We start from the raw sequence: 18,942 nt of genomic DNA on the forward strand, positions 1-18,942 counted from the left end.
CAGACTGCATTTTTCTAGCAGAGCCCTCATCAGCTACAACATTCTTGCGTTGCCCATATGATTGATTAATGATTGCGTAATTCTTTGCTATTTCAAGCAATTGACGTTTATCAACGTCTGTGCACGTACATACGTGCGTATGCATGGGCAATCCAAAAAGCGCGAATCTACGTTGTTTTGCTCGAATCCTTGTCGCTGATTTGCCGGTTCGCCAGACAGGCGCGGAGACGCATCCGTCTAATTAGGGAAACATCACACTTGTGCCTTAAGACTAGCTCAGTCGAAAGTTGACTGCGAAGTGTTTGTGACAACAGCAAATAACTGCAAGCTATACAACAAGTGAACTGTGAATATTCCAAATATTCTTGCGTACGTGCCAAACATTTTGCCACACGACGCATAGGATGGCTAGCAGTCTGAGGCCCATCTGTGGACAAACCTGCAGTTCCACTACATACTACTATATAAAAAGGCAGCTAATTATATTTGCAGTGTCGTATATGTACTCCTGTAGAGGTCCATTCAAACAAAATGCTTCGCAACATCAACAACAATTGTCGTAACGCGTACGGTCCTCGTTCACTTCGCATAAGAGTGCGAATCCAAGTCTAGGCTGGAATTTTTCGCTGCGAGCTTTTCAGGCAAGGATTTCCCTCATCTCTCGTTATTACAGTTTTATTTTTTGTTGCGCTTTTGAAGAACGGATGAAGGCACTTATTTATTCGTTCGTGGCAGAGCGCTTTGTTTCGCTAGAATATAATCGGGGAGTTTCGACTTTTCACGTCAGTAACACGTTAACATTGCTAGTTGCATAGTTCTTTCAGTTCCCGTAGTTCGTCCCGCAGCTCCGCAGATGTCCCTAAAAGTTCGTCCTGAAATAGTCTCCTATCCTTTGTGCCGCCACCATAAAAACGTGCCCTCCAAAAAAAGTCTATGGTTTTCGGTCTCCCCAGAGCCACGTTACCTTCTATTGCAACTCGTTTCACATCTCCGTCCTACCCGCTATCTTCACCGATAGATTCGACAAATGAAAAGCGACGAAGCAGCTGTCATCAGCTGGTTTGGAGACCACCCTACGCATTGGCGTCGATACTTTGCCTTTTCGAAATTTCTTTCAGACTGCCATTGCTTTCCAATCCGCTTGCATTTTAGTCCTCCAGTGGCCCTATCATCCATTCTGGTCCATCTATGCCTCATCATGAGCAGACCAGAATCGATAAAATGAATAGACTGACAATTCGTTCCTCCCTGCAAACACAGAAGCCGCACTCAATCCTTCCGCATCCAGCCAGGCGGTTTCGTAGTACCTCACCCCTTTCTGCTAGGGGGCGGGGGGGTCCTTCCTTTAAAACTCCAGCCCTTCCTTTCTCGCCATAGAGTTTCCGATGAAACCTGATGCGGGCAACGTTTGGCCGGCTGGCTGACTGGCCAGTCGGCCGGCCCCGCCAACTAGCGCTTCTTTTTAGCAAATGTTTCTAAATCTTTCAGTCGCCTTCACCCTGATGTCTTTATACCCATCTGGCGTTTTGATGGGCGTTCGTTGCGCTTTTCCTAATATAGTTCTTCTCTTTTCTGCGCTCGCTCCTTCCATTTCAGTCCGTCAAGCCGTCATCACCACGATAACGATCAAGACCAGCGTATATACATAGAGAGTAGCCTACTCTGCTCACGTCTATGGGCCACTGCCTCCATTACGACTGCTGTCTGAGATCCCGGAGCCAACGCCCAACATCGAGCACTGGCTAACATAGTGAGCAGCGTTACGAGGCACAGCAGGCTGGGCAACCTTCTTCACTTCATAATTGCTTCATCTGCCGAGGAAAGCTGGATGGCCGCGAGGAATTCGTTACCAGCCTCCGACGCATCCCTTCCTAGCCGAGGCTAGAACGCCGATCCAACGTCATCCTCATGCGCGCGTCTCTTTTCCAACAAAATTGCCTTTTGCTTTTTCTAAAGCGACTAGAGCGACCACTGCTACTTCGTATTTGTTTCTTGGTGCGTCGTCTGCTACTGCTGTTGTCTCTGCTGATGCGGTGTTACTGGGTGCACTAGAGAACGAGACGGAAATAGCTATCCAAAGAAAGGTACGCGGTGTCGATTCTACGCGAGCTGCACCGATCGCAGGCAGCGGCCATGAAATCATCTTCGTCTTCATTGGCTACTCTAGCCCTCGCCTTCAGGCCAGCGCCTTCATCTTCCCCCGAGCGCATCCGTAGCGCCACTCAGCAGTCACAACCTGGTTCTACCGCCGCTCCTTCGCCTTTAGAGGTCGGCGGATATGGATATTCTTCACGTCGTCGGACAGAGAAGGAAAAACAGCATCGGTGAATAGAAACGAGAAAGAATAAAAATGTGGCGTTGAAAAGAGCGAATTCAAAACAAGAGGAAGCGCTGCGCGATCGCTTTTGTGCGTGAGTCGTTTACTGCGGTCAGTGCAGACTCACTAATACGAAATTTGTTATTTTCAATCAGAAATTAACCATGTATACACGCGGCAATCAGACGGCAAGAGATGTGAGAGCGTGTGGCACTGGTAAGAGTAGGTTTGAGAGCAGCTCTCTTGGCGAAAGAGAAAGAGAAACAACTGTTTCTGGATCTGAAAAGTGTATGCGCGAATTTCGATCTCACAGGCAAAAATTTATGGAAAATATCTGCATGCTATAATGAGCCTTGTTTAAGTTCCATCTAAGCTTTTCGTTTTGTAACTTCACGCTTCTAGGAAGATCAATAATCGCCTGCGGTTATTTGTCGCTTCATCTGTGGTAAAATGAAAAGCTCGTTATTAGGAGCGCATTGGTCAGTTATCTAATACGAGTGGTCCTGGTTCCGTTTTTTGTTTGTGCAGAGGTGGCGATCCGGTTTAGCCATTATCAGTGCCAATTGATTGATACCCTGGAAAAGCCGATATTCTAAGATCGATCGTACGGACTATTCTTCACCACTTCTACACGGCAAGCAAAGTATGGGGCAAGCGATGACCTACAGCTTAGGCTATTATGCGTATATAAAGTGCGAATAAGATAGATATGCAGATTTTTGTATGAATATTTGAGATAAGCTGATAGTAAGCTATAATTTGTTGTACCTACGTTCTGTAATATTGGACTTTCTTAGGACTAATTGGCATATTCATATCATGATATTTGTCACGGGTAGGCATACCGTAGATACATGCGGAATGTTTCCAGTTTTACGGTCCGGCACCGCCGTTAAACATTCCATTAGACGACTGGCTTCCAGCACGAACACAGGTGTGCTTCCGAGCTTAGCAGACAAACACGCTATCACCGGGACGTACTGTAGATACCTATACCCCACCAACTACCGTTGATTATTTCTAATCAACGGAAGTTCCATTAATTCTATATATATATATATATTTTTTTTACTTATTAACATTTCGACGTTTTGATTTTCATACTATCAACATGTCGCAAGTCTCTCCGGTTTACTTAATTATCATGATCGCCATAACCAGTGTGTATTCCACAGTAAGTGCCATACAGACGAATCTACATAAAAAAAATGGAATTCGAAAGCGAGCAATGACGAACCATGTTTGAGTTAGCGATTATTTCGTCATCTTTCTATGATTCCTCAGCTCCTCTTTTTTCTCTCTTTTCTTGTAATCCCAGTTCTTTTACTCTTTATAGCCGCGGTACTGCCGCTATATCAAGCAAATGTATAGAGCAATCCAGCCGGTGGTTTTGCTGGTGGTGAGCAAACGTGTTTTTCTTCTGCAAACAAAGTCTGCTAGCGTTCGGGTTGAGCAGTAAAAGCACGTATCTCCTGACGCCTCCTTCTTCTCAACACCTATTGCTTCAAGAGACAACCACCAGCCAGCCCTCTTCAAGTCAGAGGTCAGAATAGAAGCTCTCGCGTGTGCGATGAGAGTCCACGGAAGCCAAGAGTTAATGGGAGGTGGTTTATCCTCTATGGGAGGGGCTATAGGTATCGTCCCCTCCTTTTTACTCCCCTTCCCTTAACCTACGTTTATCCCGGAAAAATCACCTGCACTATTTCCATCCTGGAGAAAATTGGCCGACCGAAAACGCGGCTACCATCGCTCCTGGCACTGGCAGCGCCTCTAACATTGATGCCGAACTTCCTTGCCAGACCTCCCTTTTTTCTCTGATCGTTCCAGAACGCAGCCGAAGGCTTCATAGACAAGTCGAAGGGGTATCTAAACCAAACTCAACGACTTGGTTCACTTTTTTCATTGTTTCTTTTCCCTATTTTCGCTTTTTCTGCTCCTGCCTTTTCGTTTTTTTCGCCTGCGTTTCTTTTTTTTGTATAGTCTCGGTCATCCTGCGTGACAGCACATATACCCATTCGACTTTCTCCTAACATATTTTCACTTCTGAACTTTGCACACAGACCCAGATCAGCACGGACCGGTAAAGAGTGATGCTTAGAACCCTCATTAATGTCTACTGCCATCCATGCCACAGCCGAGTTAATTCTTTGGCTAGTCCTTAGCCTATATCTGTCTCCATGTTCTTAAAGAAATATTTTTTTTGGGGGTTCTTTGTTCGCTTTTGCAGAATTGCATCAATCATCAACGGTATCGATTCCATCACTTTTTGCCACTGGGCGCTCAGCTAGCTGGCTTTCCCAGTACTTGTGGTAATGGTTATGGTAAAGGCGGTCCCAGTGATTTTTCCTACATGTGCACCTGTTCTGCCGTTCGTCGGCCTTTCAGGCCTGTTTGTCTGCCTGCGCCACTATCAACTGCCCTTGGCTTTCCAGGTTCTTTGGTAATTCTCTTTTTTTCTTGCTATTTTTCGGTCGTCATACTCAGCCGCTTTCCACAAACCCGTCCAGAGAAAAGATCTTCCTGGACAATCAGGAACGAGCGGCCGAGGAGAGGATAACATCGGGTAAGGCTAACTGCTACAACTGGCACCACTATTACAACTACCACTAGGGTATAACTTACGACAGTGTACGCCATTACCAGTGGTTTTCGGCAACGAAGCCAAGTGAAGATGCCATCTTAACGATGGATGGCTATCTAGCGCAACGTGACTTCCCTCTTAAAATCCATTTTTAAATTATTCCCCTAATCCCACCATTGCAATCACTGAACGCAGTCTTGTTTCTTTCATTCGCCAGGCCCTACTCAAGAAGCTTCCCTAGTATATCACCGATCTGCCCACTTGCCCTCTTATTTCCTGTATACTGACCGCGTCGCCTAGTGAAATTAAAAAATGGCGCAAGAAAAGACGCGGTAAGGAACGGCGACTACGGCGTTCACTGTGAAAAAAAACTCCGGTAGGAAGATTCGAACTGATCTCACATTCGGCACCAATATGTCTATCTCTAACAACTGTTTCAGCCGAAGTTGAGTAAACACTTACGTCACCCAAAAGCTGCCAAAAAGTTGCGACTACGATTAAACCTGTGTACACGGATGAAAGCGGAAGATAGAATCACAAAATGACCATGCGTTATTGATTTATTGTCGTGCCACATATCGTAGTGGCAATATAATGATCATCACAAGCCAAAGACAAGGTTCTTAACTTGGCTACGGTTTGTTGAAGTCTAACCAATGTAATGCGTTGTACTTATTTGAATAAACTGCAAACAGGTCGTGACTGGAAACGTATAGGTTTTGTTGGCCGTATCTATATATACACATCATACATGGCTGAACTACTGCTGCACTGTAGCATGTTTGAATCACGTCCATATTGGTTTGGCGTATACACACTATACACATATTTGTGTGAGTCACGCGAATGTGTTACCAATGTAGTGATCGGTGTCGCGCTTCCTTGGCAGCGTCTGGCATAATAGAAAACGAAGGCGCTATCCCTCTTTTCTAGTGGCAACTTACCAGTATCCCCCGCGTTTCCATATTGCTTCAAATATTTCTCTCTCCGTTTTTTAGGGTCTTTTCTACTGACCCGCTGGTCTTAGCCTTCTTCTAACACTTGCTCCTTTCTCGTTCTCTTCTAAGCCTAATTCGTTTCTCCCACGCAATGTAGCCAAACACGCTCAATGATATCTAGTATTTTTCGTTATTCCTTTATCGTTTATCCGATATTGTCGACACTCTCTGTCGCTGTGAATTAATTCAATATTCCACTTTTTCTCGAAGTGCCATTCTTACCGTTTCCTTTCTGTTTCGAAACGGAACGAAACAGACCCTGACGAAAACAGAATTCAGGAACGCGTTGAATATCATCCGTCCTTTGATTCTCTCGTCAACGACTAGCGCAGGGTTCTATGACCGTTTAGTTTTGTCCCAAAGCCAGCAATGTAGTTGAGAATATAATGACGATAGAGAAAAAGCAAGAAAGCTCTAAAGATCGTAGAAATTGATAAAGCAAAAAATTAACGGAAGCCTTTTTAAGGGATTCTCGTTTATTTCTTTATCTTCGCATAGTAGAGTTAATTACAGTCCGCACTATTTGTGTCGGCAGTCTTAACCTTCAAGACATAGAAAACAATAGCAAGCCAACGCCCACATGTAATCAGTGTGCTTGTAGTAACATATGCAATGTCATATCGGCACGGTAAGCAAAAATATCCTCGTCGTGGTTAGTAAACCCGCCTTAATAAACTGATATATCAATAGGCAGGCTACGCGCGAAAGGGCCATAAAGCAGTATGGCGGTTACGCAACACGCAATGCCATCAATAACGGCCAATCGTACGAATGGTACAGCTACCCGCAACAGCAGCAGTAGCAGCGGCCACTTAAAGACCTCCAGGTCGTAGACAAATCGCAGGTAGATGATGATATCATATTCAAGGCAGTATACATACATCTGACATCGTATATGTATGAGAGAGAAAAAGAGAAAGAGGGGAGGGAGAGAGAGAGAAAGAAATAAAGTTATGGAGGAACGGGGAGTAGAGCAGGAAAAACCTTCACAACACTATTCAGCAATAAAACGTATTTCCATCTTAGTCTGGCTTGGGCTGGTATGTTGCCTTTGGGACCATCCAAATAGCTACGTTCGCTGGTGGCAATGGAGTCGGAGGTAATGGTGCTTTTGGTGCTGTGTAATGCCAAGAACGTAGTAGATTTCGGAAAGGGTCGATGCGACGCCAATGTCATTACATGACGCCAGCACATGTCTTGCTTGTGTATCTAATACCCTTGTCTGTGTCTCAGCACGATTGGAACAACCGGGAACAAACTCAAAAAACCGACCAGAAAAGAGACTACAACGAAATCTCCGTTTTTATTTCCCGGCGGCGCATCCAAGCCGATCCATTCGGATCCACCCATGGCCAGCCCAGCCAAACAGCATTACGCATGCGGTACAACCAACTAAGCCTGCCGTTGCACAGCGAAAAAGCGTCGAAACATCATTCCCCAGAGAGTCGGTATTGACTTCGGAGCGCCCAAGGCTGTTTTTTCTCCTCTAGCCCCTTTCGCTGCTCGACTGAGTTTCATAATATGCACTGGGTCGTCTCCGTTGCGATTGTCGCAAATTGTGACCAGAGCTCCGAAGGCACGTGTAGTTTGCTACGACACAGACACAAACAGTTGTACGTATCTAGCATTGATAATGTCAATATGGAATAAAAACGTGCATGAACATGTGGACCAATTAAGATGCCAAATTTTTGAAACTCATCCTTTCTCAATAAAACCTCCGAGGTACATCCAACTTCTAACCAATATCTTAAATAAAACGGATGTATTACTATTTTTGTAGTGAAGTCACAATGTGCGACAAACAATAAGTGCAATATTCAGCACTACATAGATCTATTTGCATAAACATACAGGTATTGAGAGGTGTGTATTTTCTCAGCTATTCACAGTCTTATGTAGGCCAAAATAGACGCCGACTCTTTTCTTGGTACCCTTTGGCATCACTGCTTAGATTGACGCATCTTTCTTTTCCGCCTTTTTCTACTCGTGGCATGCAGTAAAACGAGTTAAATTTGTATAGGTTTCTATGGCAATCGGCATGAAGTTATTGCACTTACAGAAAGTTAACTTAGATTTCCGGTATGAAGCAGTTCTATCAGTGACACTTGTTTGAAAATCATCTTATCTTAAATAGATACTAATAAATAGATATAATTGCATAGTGCACAGCTGATAACGTTCAATCTTGATTAAAGGGCGCCCACACGTCTACTTTCGATTCTAACGAACAGTCGGAACTGCTGGCTATTGCTATTGCGATTGTTACTGAAACGACACACCCAAATGTGAAGAATAATTTGAGCGAAAGAGATCGAGTCTATGTGCGTATTAGTATCATATTTGCAGTAGTAACGCTGGTGTTGACTGGGTCCCGCCTCAACCGTTTTTCCGCCGCTACAACACGTGCCCTCTCTATGCAGTCTACATGCAGGCATATGACAACGATATGCAGCTCGCTGCAATGCACCTTCTCTTGCCACTGGCCAATGTGTTTGGCCGGTAAGAAGACCCAGTCATCCCAGGCCATCCCTGTATATATATAGGACGACGTCATTCCCTGCACAAACGACTATAATTAGCGTACTACTACTGTTTGATGTACACCGATCGAATATTTAAACCAATTTAATGTTTTCCTTTACTGGAATCATCGTTTACTGGAAGGTAGAGAAGAAGCCATTCTTCCGACTTGACGTCTTGCAGGCTGTCTATTCTGACATTCCTATGTCACACCAAGAGGTTGAGTTCTCTTTCTGAGTGTTTCCCCGATACTTCAAAGCCCACTATACCATTACTGAAGTATTCGGTAGTAGATATTTTACCCGTTTCCATTCTAGCCTTCAACGTGTAGAGCGAATGAAACGCAGAAAGTCGTTCCCACATCATTACCGAACAGCATATACTTTTCTGAGGCACTTTCGGTTACTCCTAACAGATACTGAGAGAAAAAAAAGAATAACTATACTCGAAATGTTCCTAGTCTACGCACAGCCTTTCCTATATGTTAGCTTCACTTGTTGTCGATAGGATGCGCCACTGGTTGTTGTTGTTGTTGTGAACGTGGATCGGCCAATGACCGGAAACGGGCGTCTCTAATAACATATAATGCAGGACAAAGGGACCAGTACAAACCAAAGATGTCTCCGGCATGCATCTCAGCCCATTTTCGATTTGCTTTGCGTGAGTCCGGTTTGTTTCGCCCCATATATCTGCACTTAGTACTTTGCCTAGCAGACGAGCGAAGCGGCTTTTGTCGGACGGCGCACGTTCTTATTTTTGTTATCGTTGTTCAATGCAGCGACACTGGCAATACAAATGGAGCGCTATGAGGGCCGGTCTGCAGCAAGCAGTTTTGCCGCCGCGATGAGTCGAGGGAAGCTCGACGCTCTGTCCACTTTTACACGCCTCAGTCGCTGCTGCTTCTCGGCATGGCTCATAGCTAGTTTGATGTGCTACGTCCTCTGCTTCTCGGATAGTCATTCGCTGGTACGGTTTTATTCAGATACACTACGGAAGTTTTTCCTCAGTCGCTCCATACCAGTTACTCATGCGATGGACCGAAGTCTTACTAGCTGTACCTGAGAGAGCAGCAAACGTCTAGTAACTGGCTATCCTACCTATCGACCAAGTGTCTAGCTATTTATGTTGTTATAGAAATTGCCTTGACACTCGGTGAGTCTGAAAGCAACCAATCAGGACCGGTAGCAGCCCGCTAGCTGAAGTGGGCCTAATCCTTCTGCATCTCTTTCTCACCCTCTGATTGCCCCTATTTATCTCTCTCGTTATGCGACCCTTCTTTGCTAAGCGTAACACTTCACAGTTGCTCTAGACTTAACATTAGGAAAAAAGTTAGCCACTATCTTATTTCATGCACGGGGGCTGCCAATATTCGAATAGACGCTTGTTTAATAATGACACTGGCCTAGTTCGCCAAGTAAAATACTGTTATTCATTCAGAAACATCAGTATTATCGTGCTGAAGCAAGACTGGCCCTCCCAATATGTAAAGCAATCGGTTTTTGAGCCTCGATATTTAGTACCGTTAACAAGCCAGCTGTTTCGGCAACAGCTCATTGGTCCCGGTTGTGCATAGTAATAGTGAAAATTAGCTCCAACTGCTTTACCATCTTGCACAAGCACGTACACACAGTCCGGCCTTGAAGTTGTATCGTGTCTACCTCAATGTGACCGTGTGTGTGTGTATATATATATCTAGAGGATAAGGGTATTGCCACGCTGCAGATTAGGACCACCTCGTATCAGTGGCATTCATCCGCCGGCACCTTCTTATTTGTTGTCTTCGTGCCTTTTGGCAATCTCTACGTTCACTTCCGGCTCCTGTTTGCTACTAGCTGGGCGTTACTGCCGTTTCAACAAACAGGCCAAATCGAATTAACTGCATCAAATAAAAGGCCCAGATCCATCATTATTACTGCCTTTTCCCAAACGAGCAACTCGTGTTTCATATAAGCTGCTTCGTACAATTTTGGATGTTCTAATAATTGCCGCCTTTGATGCTGAAACAAAGCGTTCTACACAGGTTTTCGACATGTGTAAGAAGACTGATTCAACTTGACATTGCTATTGTTCACTGCCGCGAGAAGTAGGTAACTGCGACGATTTCAACAGCCATGAGAATGATAATGGCTCAATCATCATTAAGATACCCACTCACTTTTTGTTTTTCTGTGGTAAATGTTTACCACCATACCTAATGTGATAACTTTTATTGCATAGAAATAAAGGCGTAAAATAAATTAGCCGGATTCTTTGTCCTTTTACCTTAATTTTCACGAATAACGCTCAAGTTCAGCCTAGTAAGCGATGACAGCGCTTCAGCAGCAAAATCAACTTGATTGTTCTTTTAGCCTGAAACACAATGCATTTGCTATGAACGTTTGAATGGACGCAAACGAACGAACCTCTTCTCTCTGCCCCTCTTTCTAACTCGTATCTTATCTGTTTCTGCACTCCTCCGACCCCTCTATTCGTTTACTTTTCATCACAACGTTCGTAACTACTGAAAGGTTGACCACACTGCCCGGCAGTACAGTTATGCGGGTGGTCGGGTTTGTACGTTAGAAGATGCGGTCGTACAAACACGCTACCCCGTTATTTCCTGTGCAAACAAAAGTTATAGCCGTTTTCCTAAGCTGACATGTCCCTTCCCTGCAGACTTCACAAAGACAGACGGATAGACAAACAAGCGTGGAGGCCGCCTTGCGAGGATGGTCAGTACAAATTATTCCTTATTACATGACTGGCAGCAGAAAAATAACTGAAGCTGAAGCAACGTCCCCATAACACGAACTTCTGTTTGCTTCATTATTTTTTTTCGCTCTTACTCCGCCCAACATTGGTTGGATCCGCCGGCTCCGAGAAAAGGCTGGAACGGTTTCATTCATATTCATCTCTGCGCTCAGGATAGTTCTCGCTCGCAGATCAGTGCTTGCCAGGTCAGATGTTTTTGTCCATCCCGAACATGATAGATAGGTTTGAAAGAACTCAGCCGTCGCTTTGATTCGGCCAGCTCCGATCCTAAACTAGACATCCAATGGAATGGGTTTATCCGAACACAAGGCCAGGAATCAAGTAGCTCGATTCGACGTCCCGTCCCCTTGTTCGCTCCCGACAAATATTTCTCCCCTCATATAATGCGGTCATCCAGCTAGTTTGCATTGCAGATAGGCCCTACACCAGTCCGTTACTATCCCACTCTTGTCCACAGCGAACCATCACCCTCCCTTTACGTATGCAGGTATATCATCTTCACGGAAGTCCATTGCGGTATACCCCTTACAAAAAGAAAAGCAGACCAGACAGAAAATCCAGCGCCGATGACGACCGACTTCTGAATAAATTACTTGACAACTGTCGGACATTGTTGTCTGGAGAGTGGCTCATATTATCGTTAAAGGGATAACTGGCGAAGCTTAAGAGATCTGTCGTCTAACTACACGATACAATTCATAGTAATCTATAGACTACACCACTTACCCTCACTGTCTGGTATATAAGCCACGCTCAGTGATTCCCTTCAAATGCAATGTATATTAATTATGGGCACATTTTTTTTTTTCCAAGGACCTACACCAGAATTACGGGAAAGAACCTAACGGATTTAAGTCAACACATATGGAACAGCTTTCATACATTGTCAAGTACTTGATTAAAATTTTTAGAAGCTTCCCTAGCTATTGGCGAAACAGAGGAGGCGTTGACTACCCTAAAAACTTCGCTCTTAAAAATTGAATTCGAGCATCAAATCTGATCAATTTATTGGCTGCCTACTAATATTTTTAAAATACCTGTATATTCATAATAAAATCAGCAGTCGATCTCTAAGGTTATAGCGCATATATGTAAACAAAAATTTACTTAAATACAGTGCTTCGCCTCTTACATTAAATTGACGAAAATCTCAGCCACTATTTATTGGTATCGAAACCACGTGTGCCTCTCTCAGCATGCGTGGTTTTCCACAAACACACTACAGAAGGACTTTGGCGGTCAACGTAGAGGAACGTCCGCACTCTGGTTGTAGAGTGCATTTATGGAAGCTTGCGCCATCGGCATTTTTTCTCTCTTCGCTTCATACTTCCTTGTCCTTTCATAGAAGGTGCATAATTGCTACGTCAATGAATCTCAGTAAAAAAAGGGGGGAGAGAGATCGGCGGTACAGTCGGATCTATAGCTATCGACGCAAACCTTCTTTTAGGCTCGAGTGGTCACACCGCCCGGCTTAGTCCTTCCGTAAGTACCGCTACAAACTGACAGATAGCAATTAACTAGCGCAGGCTCAATTCTTCACCCTGGTAAGGTGCTTATCGGTTACCGATTTGTGATCCTGTACGCGCCTGATAATTGCACTGGTCATATATATATTGCATAGCATGCAGAGAAAGATTTACCCATGAGTTGGCATTGCGAGGTAGCACGAGCACGACAAATTCGTGTAAGTTATCTAGTTCAGGGAAAACAAAGCTCATCCATGAATTTGGCACTGACTGCAACTGCTGCTATTGTAGCTTCATCCAAAACGAAGAGCGATCCTAGCGGGATAATATAAAAATCGGACAACTCAGAACATCATGGCTTCAGATGACTAATAGTAAGCCCACGTTGCCTGACAGGATTATACGAGGTGTGCATTAAACAATTCTGGTGAGCACAACTTCCAAAATTACAAAAATATCATTGGCTAGTTTCAAACTATTAATATCGTCTACCTGGAAGTGTTAGAGTACTAGTGTTATAGTGTATTATAGTGTTAGAGTAGAAGGATCGATTCGGCGATGCCGGGCTGCCGGCAGTGTAGATTTTACGTAAACAAAAGGCTGCTTGAGAGTCCGTTTTAGTGAAATAGCGGAGATAAGACCGCGCTCGCTATTGAGGGCGTCGGACGAAGAGGGAAACTCGACTGGAGGATAAACTGAAATGTGGTTAGTGTGGTAATAGTACTATATGACCATTAATCATCCCTATAAGCTTTGGTTCGACGTAATATATAACTGAATTCTAAATGCTGATCCAGGAACACGAGATCCAGGTTTTAGTGGGCGAGAGTCCCACAGTACCAACTATCTTCTTAACAGATAGTTTATAGTTACAGATAACAGTCTAACGGCTGTGTTCTACTGCCGGCCTATATTCAGTCAGCCTCGTAAAGAAAAGTTTTGCGTAGCCGAAGCTCAACATGACCATCGCGCTTTTCTGATGCCCTGTCAACTGACAAGCCGGTCGATCCACTACCTGCCGTTCTCTCTTTTCAACTTCTGCCAGAGTCTGCTTACTTTGCTAACAATATACGGTTTGTGACAGTCGACCCAAGCAGTCTAACCGAACAGCAGCCGTCTTATTGTTAAGCTCATTTGCCGACTTTCACTCGTACAGGTCAGTCAGGCTACAAAGCTAAAAGGGCCAGCTGCAGGCCGAAAGTGCTTAGAGAGACAGTACCAGATAAGGAGGGCACAAATCTACGAGTAACCATAGCGTCCTTAGTTGCCCGTCGCCGCTCTCGGCTCTTATACTCACCGTCCATAGCAATGCATTGTCGTTACAGCTGCGCTGTGTGGATTGAGCTCAACTATGTGCATAAGTCACTACTTTCAGTCACTTACACGACTCAACGACCCCTTCTACCGGCGCAGTTCTCCTACCCCTGTCCGGAAACAGACTCAACAACATGGACGAACGAAGCGTCAACAATCAGTAGCGAGGCAAGAACGCTGAAAGAGCAGCACTGTCAGCGACAACGACGAACAGCGTTTAGCACAATGACGACTGAATGAAATGTCTGACAGGAACAAAGAACCCCCGATGGAGGATAGGCAGGCCCCATTGAAAAGCCATGCTTTCGAACAAACGAACGAACGAGAGTTTATGTGTACATTCTTCCCCACTCCCCACTTTACCAAACTCCTAGAGCCTACTTGCAACGTCGTGTCAACTCGGCCACGCTGGCAAGCAGAGAAGCAGGCCACCGAGCGTCTGTCAACGTTTATGGGTTACGAGATGAAGGCTTCCATTTTTTCATTGCTTTTTCATCGAAAGCGTAGAGCGGGAACAGCAACGGCCTCGAAAATATATCGTCTTGAAACACCTTTTGGTCTGGTCTGGCTGTCTTGGTTTGGCTCTCGCCGTCATACTATCCAGTAACAGCGAAAGCATCAGCAGTCCACGGTGATGCGTCTCATTCAGAAATTGTCAACAGTCAGAACGCCTAGAAAGCTAAGCTTCTATTCTCGTGCATAATATGTTCTTTTCTTTCGAGCAGTAACAGCAATGCAAGTACTGCCATTCAAAGTAAAGTGCGCAAGTACAAAGGCAGTTTCTGAACATTACGTTCTTTGCTGAAGCGGCCTGCCGTCGGTTGCCTAATGCCCAGCTAGCTTCAGTCAGGCGCATTCAGCAGGGGCCCTCATATTTTTTGCCGCTCAACCTTATTCCAATTCAAGCAGTTTTATTCGGCAGCTTAAGCTTCAGCGAATAGTTTCTTGGCTCTTATAGCTTGACCTACATAGGTTTTTTTCTTTGCCTCGTACAAAATGAAGCGTGTTTATACCGTGTCATGCCGTTCCTCCATTTTGACACAATATAAACACATACATACATACATACATACATACATACATACACACATATACAAATGCGTATCCGTTTTTAGCTCCTTACAAATATCTAACTTCTGAGAAAGATTTACCGACGTTTACTAGTATACCATATTTTTAATCAAAATTCCGCCCGAAAAACCTTCCTGAATGTAGTTAAGCCACGTCATGCAGTACTTTACGAGTAGCTTGACGCTGACCTATTCTGACATGTTGCTAAAGGCAATGGCACCGTCAGGATGAATATCAGCGTGTAAGAATCTCGCGTCGACGCGTGATGCCGCATAATCGCCGATGACTGCAAGCGACTCTGCGCTAACAGTATGAAGCGAGGAAAGACCAGACGCAAACAGAGCAATGTTTTCGACATGATAAAACGCTTTTAGCTCGACGAAAGTATACAAAATGCTTTAATCGCCAATAACGTTCCACGGATCTATTCCGAAACTGGGGTTTCGGAATCCATCGACTATAAAACCAAAGTTTTTCGTAGATGGTTAAACGGTGAGACCAGATTTTCCTTAAACTAAAACAACAGTTTTTATTCAATTAGGCGTCTTTCCGAGTGCACTGACGGCGAAAGAATAATTTAGACTCACCTACGTAACGAGTAAAATGATCCGCAACAAGCAGCATTTCAGAAACCTTTAGAAAATGAAAATTATTTAGATAACTACAATTATTATTATCATTTATTATATCGGGCAATATGATCGTTTCATATGTTGATGTTCAGAAGCGCTACTTTTCCGGAAATTTATTACAATTTAGTAGTTTTCTTTTTTTTTTTTTAGTAGTTTCTATCGACTAGAGCAGATGCCACCTTTAGAGAGTGTATGAGCTAAGATAGCTCAATCGTCTATCATCACTCAATGCTGACCGTGTACTCGTTGCAAATGTGCTCGATCAACCATATGTACGTACATAAACTACCGTGCCATAGTAAAAACGTTGATTAAGTCGTGCAAATGACGGTCATAATAGGTTATGTCAGGTCCCCCAGACTGCAGAATGGCATGCTGTTTCGCCGCCATATATATCGGAGATAGTAGTAAAGCCAACTTTCGCCATATACATTTTGCATTTGAAGGGGCGTCATAAGCGCCGAACTAGGCGTTTGTGTGTCGATCTAATCTCAAATGTGTTTTTGTGATCGAAGTCTGTGTACCCAGAAAACATCATAAGAGTATAGTCAAAGCGTGTCGTAATGTCCAGTGCGAACCCTTTTCCCACTTCCCCTTAGGCCAAGACCAGCTTTGCCAATCGTAGCGGCTAGGCGTCATATGTGTATATATCATTTTCAAGTCAGTTCTCAGAGCGCCCATGCCACTCGGTGTCTGTAACCTTTAAAGTCAACTTGCCCGAAGAGTGCAGTCGGGTGCGTGGATGTGTTCGACAGCAGCTCTGGTGGTAAAAGCCTAGGATTACGTTAAGTAGTCTTTCAGCAATTGCCTGTAACCTATAGCAACTGGCTTTCCTACCACGCAGCTTTCGCCAACATCCAGCAGATACCGGCGATTACTTCGCTCAAAGAACCAGGCTTGTTGTTGTTCGACTTCTTCCACTTAATTGTATTACAATGCGGCAAAGCCTCTATGTGTTTAGCGAGACAAGCAGATAGTCGTATGGATCGAGACCCCGATGGCGTCAGCCTCCAAACATCAGAACGAACATACATCCAGCCACGCAGCCACAGATCAGCTAGTTTTCATGCCATCATCACCTCACGTCCAGCAGGCAGGCATGCAGCAACGCCACCCGTCATTGCTGCTGGTAGACTGCCGTGGCCGTTGTTTCTGTTTCATCACAGCGTTTAGTAGCTACTTTCCAGTGACGTCTCTAACGTCAAAGGTGACCGTTTTTTCGGCTTCCTCTCGCATACGCTTTCTCCGCCCCTCTCACTCTTACGCCGCCTTTTGGCTTGTCTACATGCCTGGCCGCTGGCTGGCTGCCGCCAAAGCCAGCCATACCATTCAACATCCAACGCACGTTTGCGCCAACACTCGTCAAACTACAGCGTATGCTTTTGCGACGCTTCAATTCTTCAAGAAGAGTAGAAGACAAGCAGGCAGAAGTCACTTCTACTTTTCCCTAACTCGTAGTCCTCAACACTTTCGCTGGCACTAACGTTTACTTTCGGCGCCACGCTCGGACCTCGCGCGCGTGTGGTGAAACTGTGTGCCAGCCCAACTCCGGGTGGCTGTCTGCGGTGGTCCACGTATCCGCCACACCATCCATGCCCATCACACATTCTGGCTGTCCTATAGAGAAACAGCGACACCGCGTGGAGTAACATTGACAGAGCGTCCATAATGCAGCAGCTTCGAGGAAACAAACGACTCAGTAAAGTACTACACAAGCTATATATACATACAGATGCGATTTGTGTAATACGTGACTGTCCCTGGGCAAAGTAGTCGACTTAGATGGCTATATCCACAAGTATATAGACGTGCTTAGGTTCTCACGCACCAGGCAAACTCATATTTGCAAGTATATAAGAATAAAGCAGAGAGTCTTGCACTCTAATGGCGATACTAACCGCTATATAGAAACCTTTACTCTTTCAGCTGTATGACTTAGTATGTTAGGTTCAGTCATTCCATCTGTGATAACATCATCATTCTGATAATTCTATGAAATAAAAGGCTTTACTACATGCTTCAGTGAAACATTAAGTCGTCCTTAAAATAAGAGTTGATTGGTGCGAAGACCTGGTGATAAGTCCTTTTCGTAACTTTATTTACCAAACGCAGAAACGCACTGCTTTTACACAGTGGCATATTAAACACAAGGCCTGTGTAACTTAGCCGTCTACCGGGTTTTCTGACGACAATGCCTTTCACACGTGTTTATAATTTATGATGAAGATAACGGCTCGTGTATGTGTGTGTGTGTGAGTGTGTATGTATATTGACGTAGTAAGCACTCTAGCTGCTACGATTGTTGTTATGAAATATTTGCAATCTTCACCTTTGTCTCGTCCGTTCATTCTTTGTAGACATGTCCGCCACCATCTTGCCCGGTGGCAATCAACAATATCAAAACAGACCATGAGCAGCATCAAAACTTAACGGAAAACCACGGAACATCTCGCGGATTTAAAGAAGAAAGGACGACGTGTATATAGTTCCCAATACTTGTCCTTACTTTGCTATTGGCAGCGGCCTGCGCAGTGGAAATAGAGGCAAAAGGATCGACACTTTCCGCCGAATCCGACGAGCAATGCGTATCTCCTGATGTATGGGACCACAGAGCGAAGACAGGATACCAGTGGTTGTTCTACGTACCTACGCAATAGAGTGACCTAATGCTTTCTTCCACTGGCGTGGGCGATCATTATTGGCGATATGTGAGATTAGTAAATGAGTAAAGATCGTTTTAGCCTATTGCTTTCTCTTTCGCCGTTGCTTTTCGTTTCCTCAACGGTCACACGGAATTTTTTCTATCCCACAGACTACTTTTATCGTTTTTTTAAGATCATAATTACTTGCTTGTAATCCAAGCTTCAAAGATGGATATATTGGCTGACAAAGAGGGAACTTTTCGACACTTGTCTTACCTCATATTTTCCTACTGTCGAGAAGCTACAAATGCAACTCTAAAGTATCTGCTTCGCGCACTCTATAAAATAGACTTATCGAACAATTAAATTTCTTGAAAAATGGCTCAATAACATGGACGTATTCAGTTGCTCGTTATTCATCATTTTTAATAAATCATAAATAAATAAATCATTTTTAAGTAGCGCTCTTAGTTATAGAGTCCTCATTGTAGGTGTTATTATTTCGGCAGTCTTGCGGCTTTCATGAGACACGGATAGAAAATGTAGCAGCTGCTATGTTTTTTCCATGGCATATATTCACTGTTGCTTCAAGCAAAAAGCTTATAAAGCTGTCAATGTAACACCAAAAATATCTTTAGAAAGGATTT

The 18,942-nt window shown here is 44.3% G+C and overlaps 1 protein-coding gene and 1 long non-coding RNA gene across 12 annotated transcripts in view; one reads left to right on the forward strand and one right to left on the reverse strand.

The window, feature by feature from the left end:
- Positions 1 to 18,942, reverse strand: part of p120ctn (adherens junction protein p120) — a 104,296-nt gene that overhangs the window by 29,021 nt on the left and 56,333 nt on the right. The gene's annotated exons all lie outside the window — the stretch shown is intronic.
- Positions 1,985 to 18,764, forward strand: LOC147756200 (uncharacterized). The gene is made up of 3 exons (XR_015326916.1): positions 1,985 to 2,533; positions 2,846 to 2,960; positions 18,011 to 18,764. It is a non-coding gene; the product is annotated as an uncharacterized LOC147756200 (long non-coding RNA).

The sequence above is a fragment of the Varroa destructor genome, unplaced genomic scaffold (genome assembly GCF_002443255.2).
Source record: "Varroa destructor unplaced genomic scaffold, Vdes_3.0 BEIS01000004.1, whole genome shotgun sequence".
NCBI classification, from domain to species: Eukaryota; Metazoa; Arthropoda; class Arachnida; order Mesostigmata; family Varroidae; genus Varroa; species Varroa destructor.